Source organism: Lytechinus pictus, chromosome 17 (genome assembly GCF_037042905.1).
Source record: "Lytechinus pictus isolate F3 Inbred chromosome 17, Lp3.0, whole genome shotgun sequence".
Lineage (NCBI taxonomy): Eukaryota > Metazoa > Echinodermata > Echinoidea > Temnopleuroida > Toxopneustidae > Lytechinus > Lytechinus pictus.
In genome coordinates, this window is record NC_087261.1 from 29249831 (window position 1) to 29260316 (window position 10486).

Sequence of the window (10486 nt, forward strand, 5' to 3'; positions counted from 1 at the left end):
TTTGAAAAAAGAGGCAAGTGACAAAATTGATATTTTCTTATATACAAATTGCAAAATGTACCTGCCACAAAGAAATCAATGCATCATGTCTAGCATTATTTTCTGGGTATAAAAATGTGACAAGGCAAAAGTGATCAGTGAATTAAAGGGGAAGTTTGCCCTGACAAAATGTTTGTTGTAAAAATACCAGAAGAAATTATATAAAATATTGGTAAATGTTTGAGTAAAATCTACCTAAGAATAAGATAATAATTAGAATCTTAATCTGTTGATTTGAGAAGTCATATACGAGCAGCTGCCCCACATTATATGTAATATGAAAATGTGTAATTTCTCATTTCTAATGGTTCATGATGACTAAAATTTTCTTCTTTTAGGTGCAGATGTAAAATAATGTCTCTGATGATATAATGAAGCTACCATGCAACCAATTTTCAATATTTTGAAAAAATGACTTTTCATTATTTTTTTTTTATTCACGATACATGGGAAGCTGCTCACATTATGTCACAGATCAAAAAGTAAAATGTTGATAACTTTTCAAGTCTTTGATGGATTTTCCTCAAACCTTCACCAAAAGTTTTTTTCTGATATTTTTACAATAGACTGTTTGTCAGAGTGAACTTCCCCTTTAAGATAGAAAGAAAGTACATTTTCACTGATAACTTGCTTTATAAATACAATCCTTTCACTGTTTCTTTTGAATGGGTCATCGTATTTCCATAGAATAGATACATATAATCTCTTTCCAATATACGTATCATGATTGTTTAGAAAACTAAAATAATATGAATCTATACTTTCACACTTTAAATAGTTATCAATTTTTCATTTACTTTCATCATTTCCTGTTGCCGTTGGAAAGTAATAAATATGAATATGAAATTTCATAGTATGACAAAAAATTTAATCACACCTGACAAGTGAAGGTATCATATTCTATGTTATCTTTGACTATACAAAGTTCAATTTCATTTTCAATTTTCTCTTAGTCTTACTTTACACACTATTTCCTGATCTAATGATGGAAATGAACATAAACAGAATGAATAAATTTAATATAGTTCTTTTATCAAAGTTTGTCTAATAAGTATTTTCTTACTCCCAATCACATAGCAGCATTCTCATAAATCCATTCCTCCCTTAAATTGAATAAAGAGAGGACTCTGGCCAAATGCTCTTCTAAGCCCAGTCCAGTAAAGGCTTTGTCTATTACCATAAGATCTGGAGTTTAAATCCCACTTGAGTTTGTTGTGAATTATTCTTGATACTACCCAGGTAAAATGTGATATACCCCAAATAGAAGAATTTGAGTTTGATTATGATTCATTACAACACTGTATAACAAGGATTGTGACCGTTGTCTAAATTTGATATATTTGTATTCTAAACTCGGATTTAGATTAAAACCTGGTTTAAAGTTGTCGTTTAACTATAGAGAGCCGGTTGGGGCACAGATCCATAACAGCACTCATCCAATTTATTATTAACTCATATGACACCCAAATTGTCAATAATTGTCTGGGAATGATAACTGAAGGGTTTTGAAGCATTTTCCTTCATTATGAACACAAAAGGAAACAAAATAGTAAACATAAGAAATTTACAATATAAACAGAATTTCTGAATGTTTGGCTCCCATAACTTTAGCAAAGAGTTAGACCATGGCCTACATGTAAATTAAACCTGACTTCAGAATACGGGCAATAATCTTTAAATGCCCTTACAGAAGGGTCTTCCATGTGAAATGAAAACATATTCAAAATATGCCTTTAATATAAATATTCAAGAATCATTTACTTGCATATGATTTTGCAGCTTTTTTTCATTTTTTTTCCTGTCTCAGTCTGTTGTTGTTTGTTTGTCTATAGTATACATGTAATTGACTTACAAGAGCATATTTGACTGTTACTTTCTTTCCTTCATTCACTATGTTGTATACTCAGTATGTCTTGTCAAGGAGAATAAATGATTTGGAAGCCAAAAGCTTTTATTAAAATTCCTAAACCACATTTATTGTACTGTAAATCGCTATGCATCTTATGAAATTAATGAATGAATTGAATGAAATATGTAGACCTAAATATATGATTGTAATTACCAAGTCACACATGGCTGTAAATTGCTCTGCATTTTATACACTTACTAAATGCATTGAATGAAGTACATGTATGAAGACCTAGATATATCATTGACATTCCCATGCCACATTTCTTGTAAGTAGATCTACTGTAAATCGCTTTGTATTTTGATTGGAATATATAGGCCTATATCCTATGGTTCCTACTGATGTTCAACATGTACATATTCAAAGTTCATTCATTGAAGAGAATTCACGGTGAAATAGTTGCCACCTACACTAGCATATATATATCCATCCTATTTCTTTGTGTTATACCCAATGGTGCTCTCAATCATGTACACACAATAACATTTTATCAGTGATAACAGTACATACCCATTAGTGTGCGGCCATTACTATGGTTATTTAAATAGCCCTCCATCACTTCAAGTAAGTCATAAAGGTGTCCATTAACTGCACTTACCTGTTGGAGGAGTCTTACTCAAAACAAATATCCTAGTGTATCATCGAACCATACGCAGTAACAGTAAACAATGCAGAGAGATAATAATAAACGATAATCAAAGACCCAAGTCTTCGAGAGACATTCGTGGATTCACACGGAGAAGGCCGTTAAATGGTAAGTCTGATTAATAAGAGAGATATTAGATGGTTATGAGCTCTCCGTGGCAAGATCACACGCAGAGTGAACTGGCTAGCTATCCATCCATGCCTGCACGCACGTAACGATGACCGGCGGATAGGAGACGGGAGAGGAAAATTGAACTGGGAGAGAAACGCTGCTCACCAATGGACGGGGCAATTTTTAATGGGATAGAGATCCCCAGAGCAATCAACACGGCACGCCGTTGCCGTGATACGAGCTCCGACCTGTTAATTCTGTATAATGATACGACGACGACGGAGGGAGGGAGGAATTCATACAGTGGTGGTGGTTGGGGGCTTGGCGGATGGAGCTGGTGAGATGGAGAGAGAGGGAGGGAGAGGATGAGTGCATGAGAGATGATGAGAGGGTAAAAGCATGGACCTACTATGTTAAAAGAGAGGCGTGTGTGTGTGAGTGAGAGAGAGATAGAAAGAGAGAGAGAGAGATAGAGAGAGAGAAGGTGTGAGCCTTTTAGAGATGAATGGAAGGGAAAGCCACAGAAAGGAAGCATTGAGCATACGAATACAAGAAATTATGAATCGTCATGATTTTTCGGTTTTGTGCTACGATCAATTAAGGTAGCTTCAAGCTTATCTCAACTTGATTTAAAGGGGAATCCAGCCTTGGCCATTAAATGTTGTGTTGGGAAGGAGAAAAATAAATTAAACAGAATGGTGAAAGTTTGAAAGAAATCGGACAAGCAATAAGGAAGTTATAGCTGCTTTAAAATTGAGATCACTAATACTATTTCGATTTCAAATTGGCAACTGGGTAAGTAAATTATGACAAGGGGCAAGGACAACTTTCCCATAGGCCATGTACTTTATTATCAGGGATTTGTGGTTTTCTCTTAAGTACCCATTCCCCTGGGGCAGTAATCTAAATATAACCCAGGTAGTATATTGTTTTATGTCCTCATGAAAGAAAAATATAATTTGAAATAAAACTTTTGGGAAAAATGACATTTTAGCCATAATATGTATTGGAGTACATGGAAGAGTAGTCCTTGCCTTACATCACTATGACATCCCATATGCGGCCAATTTGAAGTCTCCATGGGTATAGTGATTACCAATATTTACAACTTTAAAAAATTCATAACTTTCTTGTTTATCCAATATTGTTCAAACTTTCACCTATCAACTTGTCTGATTTTTCTTTTTCTTATTAAAACAAGTTTTTATTTGGGTTGGATTCCCCTTTAAAGAGAATAATGCAAGGAAGAGAAAAGGGCTTATAGAAGAGGAACTACAGGGGACGAGTGTCAAAAAGAGAGAGAGACAGAAATTAAACAAAGGATAACTGTGGTAATGCACACCTGCATGGGGCCATTATCAAATCTTACAAAAGACAGATCATATCGGGAAAATGATTCTTACACCCGAGAAATTAAATCAGGGCAAGTTTGATGGAAGATATAATTTGAATGAGGAACCGAAATAATGCATTTGAAAATATGCAAACAGAATTAGGAGGACAGATAGACCGAGTTACCAAAAAAGGTTGGTGCGGGGTGAGATTGAGGGCAGAGAGAAAAAGAGATAAAGAAAACAAGGGGAGAGAGACTCAGTAAGAAAATAGAAAACGGATACTAGAAGATATGATCAATCAAAATATGTTTTACACTAGGTTTATATTTTTTTGTTTTCAAATTAAGCTGAAAAACTTTACTACTCATGGTTAAAAACAAACAAACTCTGTAACTCATGTTTCAACTAATGAGGGGGAACAAGTGAGGACAGTAAAAAACCAAGCGCTCATTAGGAAACATGATAGGGTGGTCATCAAAGATACTTGAACATCAGGAAAATAAACACCATTTAATATTCCGTTCATGTTTTGTGGCCAAAAGTAAGAGTGCTTTGGCTCCCAAAAATGTGAGTTTGAATTTCCGGACAAATTCAATCATCTTATGTGGTTTTGCTTCTGATTGAGATAAAATATGCACTGTCACAGACATGAATTGGACGTAACACAGGCATTGCCCATTTCACATTTTACAAATAAACCCATTTCACATAGAATAGATAAGCCCTTTCATCCGAGAAGCCAGTGTAACCTCCATGTACGCATGGTATCTGACAAAATTCACCTGCCACTAACCGTTACTACAACCAAAGTTGATTCATCGTTAATAAACCCTTGAAATTTTAATATTAAAGATAAATTCCAGTTGTGGGAACGATCTAAAAATGACTTTTTACAGAATTTAATATAATGATCACCAAAGTGTCTGTTTGTATGAATAAAAAATATGTGCCAAAGGATTCTGGAAGAAATTGTGTAATTGCTGAGAAATAAGCAAAATAAGCGCGGATTCGGTCACTTCCGTCGGGTCTTTATTCCAGCAATAATAATACACTGTCCCACGTGTGCCTATCTGTGTTGGCGATCTTCAGTGTGATCGTTTGTTAGCTAGATATTATGATTTCGCAAAGTTCAGTTTATGTAACTGTACCAGATCTAGATCCACAAAGATATATTAATACTTAACCTTGGTTTTACAGACTTTCTCACGAAATCAGTGTTTTACTGCAACTACTGTCATTTAGCTTTAATAGAAGTAGTTTAGAAATAGTTTGTTATATCATTGTATATATTTTAAAGCAAAATTTTCATGCCAAATGAATGAAGTTTGTTAAAATTCACATTCAATCATTCACCATAAAAACCCCTTCATATACATGTATGATACCAGACTAGACATTCATATATTTTTCTAATCCAATTTTTCACCAAATTCTTATTCTCTCTTCCCCTCTCCTCTCACTTTTATCTTCTCTTTAATTCTTAATGTGCAGTTTTCTTGTTTGTTTGTTTTGTCTGTTCTGGTCTTTTGGATTGTTTTTCTGTAGTGTTTTGGTCTGTTTTTGGTTTCTTAGTCCTGTTTTGTCCTTTCTTGCCCTCCTCTGTACACTGTCTGTTTTTTCTTTTATTAATTTTTGTCTCATCTTGTCTATATCTGTTGTATACCAGGGGTATGATTATATTGTCATTCATTTGTATTAATCTTTTGCATAGTGCATAAACATATGAAGCATGAACCATTTACTTTTTTTAATTAATCTATTAAACCTTGTTAATTACTATCTGTATTTGATAAATTTCAATCAGTTATTTATATGAGGGGACTCGTATAAACAAGCAATGTTTTCCAGTGAGTTCCCTTTTCTCATTTCTGTTATTCATATTCTGACTTGTACCTACTGACTTTGTCAATTTGTATGAAATAAAGAAGAATAAATTCAGAAAGTCAAAAAGGGGCCTAAGCTTTCGATCCTAGCAGAATCTTCGTCGGAGGCAAAATGACAAACATATAAAGTTGAACAACCATAATATAGACCACAAACAAGCTACAGCAACACTAGAAACAAGGAGACAATAGGGGCATTAGTGAGTAGAGAAGACCAATCAGGTTAGTGAAGGGGATGAAAGAAAAGGAGTAGGCAGACACAAAGGGAAGTTAGTGTAAGTAAGGCCAGCAAAAGACCTCAAGCCAAGAGGGATTAAAATAATGAGGCAGGCAACATCAAACAGGATCTGGAACAAAACAGTGATAATGGGATGAAAAACAAGAGAATTAGTGAGAGGTGGGTCAAACAGGTTACAAAGAAAGGCTTAATAAACTGGTGCATAAGAGTGGGGGAAAAAAAAAAAAAAAAAAAAAAAGAATGGGGAACAACTGATAATGTGCAAAAGACATATAAGTATATATGATAAAGCATTAAACAAACTAAGAGAAGAAGGTAAGTGTAAATATGTATCTATAAGTGATATGTATATAAATATATCCAAAAAAGAAATGTATATGAAAAAATATATAAATACACATATGGTGTAACTGATATTGTAATCCGCTAGGTGTGACAGGAAAAAAACATAAGACTATATAGTAGGAAAAAAACCAAAAAAAACCCTGTCTATGTGAAAAAGAGGAAGCAAATTGCCTAAAAAGGTAAAAGCAAATATAGAAGAGAGGGGGTGTATTATGAAGAAACCATAGTATACATGTAAAAAAGCAAATGTGGTAAATCTAAAAGAGGTGAGTGGAGAAAAAACAAATATATATATATATATATATATATATATATAATAATTATTATATCGCCTGAATAAGGAAGGAAAAATTGGAGCTAAGCTTGTATGAGATATGGGAGGAAAGTAGAGTAAGAAACTATAATGTAACTATTCAAAAGAGCTGAGGGGAAAAATTATAAGTATATATAAATTGAAAGTGGATAGGAAAGAAAAATCAGTCGTTCCCCTCTTGGATGTTCAGGCCATGAGGTTGGGTGGTTCAATCAATCAAAATAAAGGAGAAAAAATATCATGAGAAACAGTGTCTAATTCATAGAGGTTTTTTAATTGCAAAGTTTGAGTAAAGTTTTAGGATCAATTATTTTCTTATTTTCCATATCGTGACATGGAAAGAAAAGTCACACCCATTCACCTAACAACATAAAAATGTATTTTTTTTAATAAATAAAATTTTACAAAAAATCACAAAGATACCCCCCCCCCCCAAAAAAAAATCATTCATAAATGTATGGAAACCGGTGTCCAATTAATTTGTTTTTTCCATTTTAAAAATTTGAGCAAGGCCAATCAGTTTTATTATTTTCTATTGCTTCAGCCTGGAAAAAAAGTAACATCTACCCACCCCCTTAACCCTTACCCATATTAATTTCATACCTTAGTGTAGTGAGGGGATAATATTAAGTATTCTTTTCTTCAGAAAAGTGTAGTGACAATGTGTACTATATTTATGAAATATTTATCAGACAACATCATGGCTCTACCTCGGAAAAGTCACGCTTATGGAATGATAGCAAAGAAGCATTACGGATTGATGTAATTTTGTGATTTCCCCATGGTTAAGTGATGATGCCATTGACAACAAGTGAATTCATGCAAACAGTCTCAGTGTGCGTTTACTTAGGGAGATGTAACTAATTAGGAATGCCTTGTAATTTAATTCAACCCACTCAACTACAGTGTACAGACTCTCGTAGTTTATTAAATTTGAGAACAAATAATAGTGCAAAGTGGGGAGGAGAATGGGAAAGATACGGAGCAAGGGGAAGGAAGAAAGGGATAGATGAATGAGAGATGTACAGAGACAGAGAGAGAGAGGGGGGAGGGGAGAGATACAGGGGGGAAGAGGGACAGAGGGGAGGGGGAGAGATAAAGGGGAAGAGAGAGAGAGGGGGATAGAGGGGAGTGGGAGGATAGTGGAGGGGAGAGATAGAGGGAGAAGGGGGGGGGGTAAAGAGAGAACAGAGGTGGTATAGGGAAAAGTTTTGACATGGGCAGTGAGGAAAGGATAGGAATTACAGGCATGGACCACCACATGACACAAAATAACAAAATAATCTGATTTTTGTAAGTTTACTTATGAAAATAAACGAAATTAATTGTCATAACTTAGCCCCACCTTATTTAGAAGAGTCTTTCCAATATTGTAATTATTCGTCTTCTCTCCGATCGCAAGGAAATATTAAAATTCCCAAACCCAAGAGTGAATGCTGTCGAAGAACGTTCTTATATAGAGTATCACGAGAATATAATGATCCACCATCTACAATAAAATTATCAAATAGCCTATTTACTTTTTATAAAAATTTAAATCAGATAATTCAGTCTTGCCCTGACCTTTAAAATAAATACTAGCGACAAGTGGGTGGGGGGGGGGGGTTGCGTTAGGGTATAGATGTATTCTCTTGCATTCTTTTTGTTGTTTTTCATTATTGTTTAGCTCAAATGTATAATTCTATTTTATGTCATGTACAGTAACTGTTGTTAATTCATGTTATGTACAGTAACTGTTGTTACATATTCCCTGGACCCCAGGGAAGAACGGTTTTGTTAATATATTAACAAAGCTGAGTGGGTTTATCCAGCCATCTCACTATACTTTTGATTTTATTATGTACATACATTTACCTTGTATTGTTTTTTTACATTGTAATATGGAAAATAAATACCAATACCAATACCAAAGAAGAGAAGGAAAGAGAGAAGAGAGAGAGACAGTATCCAAAAACATGAGAGAGAAAAAAGATTACAGAAGAAGGAAAGACAGACATACAGGTGGTAGAGAGGGAGAGAGAGAGACAAAGAAAGGAATAAAATATCTGAGTCAAAGAAAGCAGTTCTAAAGGAAGTCATATAAACATGATGCAACTATGTCAATATGGAGAGAAAAAAGTGACGTCGTTCTCTGGCATGCATTTAATTAAAAATGACGTAAATGTAAGTCTGCCACAGCTAAATTAACATTCATTGTAATGATTAGTGGAAAAGTGCAAAACAAATTGTGATTGATATTGGCTGTGGTTTTAAGCATTTTCTTATTTGATATGTATGAATCGTATGCCCTAGATCTAGATCACTTCATGTTTTTATTTTTTATTCATTGGGGATTTTGCTCTGAGATTAATCAATCAACTATTGAGAAAAAAAGCACACCTCATTACTGGAAACAAGGTTATCAGAAAACAAGAATGCTAACATGGGTTCTATTTTTGGAAGCAACCACATATATGAGACCATAATGGGGAACACGCTGTATATCTAAAACAGTATTAGCTAATATTGTTATTAAATATATCAGCAAATTTTGTGCCTCAAGTCTTTCTCCCACAACCACTATCAATAGCAAGTGAGGATAAACCCTATCCTTTAGATTACCCCCCCCCCCTCTTGTTGTTTTTAAAGGACAAGTCCACACCAATAAAAACTTGGTTTGAATAAAGACAAATCCAACAAACACAACACTGAAAATTTCATCGAAATCGATTGTAAAATAAGAAAGTAATGACATTTAAAGTCTTGCTTACTTTCACAAAACAGTTATATGCACATCCTGGTCAGTATGCAAATGAGCAGACAGATGACGTCACCCACTCACTATTTCTTTTGTCTTTCATTATATGAAATATGATAAATTCTAATTTTCTCCTCGTCGTTATGTGGAACAAAATTTTATTCCTACCCGAACATGTGCAATTACCATTACTTTAACAGTTGGTGATTATATCAAGTTGGTCCCAATTGTCAAATCTGTAAAAATTGAAATATTGTATAATTCAAACAATAAAAAACAAAAGAAATCGTGAGTGACATCATCGACTCTCTCATTTGCGCATCAATGAGTTGTGCATATAACTGTTTTGTGAAAAATAAGCAAAATCTAAAAATGTCATAACTTTCTTATTTTACATCCAATTTTGATGACATTTTCAGTGTTATGTTTGTTTGATTTTTCTCTATTCGTTCAAATCAACAATTTCCTGGGGTGGACTTGACCTTTAAAGAGGGGTGTCATTTTGTCACTCATCATTATCGAAAGCCAATACATCAATATCTAGACAGAGATGAAATGGGAAAGACAATCTCTCATAGGCCCTTCCCTTTGATATTTTCTTGAAGTGGAGAAGGGGGTTAGCTTCCTTTTGGCACTCAGCTTTATCAACTGCGACCACATCACTGAGTTGAACTGACATTGCGAAAAAGCTCTAAATAAAAAAAAAAGAGATCCCTTTCATCCTCTCAGAAGATTACAATGGCTATGATGTGGATTTCACAATGCCATTATACAAATGAAACGAGCCGTGGAATAAAAGGTCTGGGAAAAACTTCAATTAGACAAATTGCAAGTTTTAAAAATAGAGAAGGGGTATTATGAATATCATCATCATTCAAGCTTACATTAAAGGCATAGGCCTGTGTTTTTGTTTATATATACTCTGGTTTTT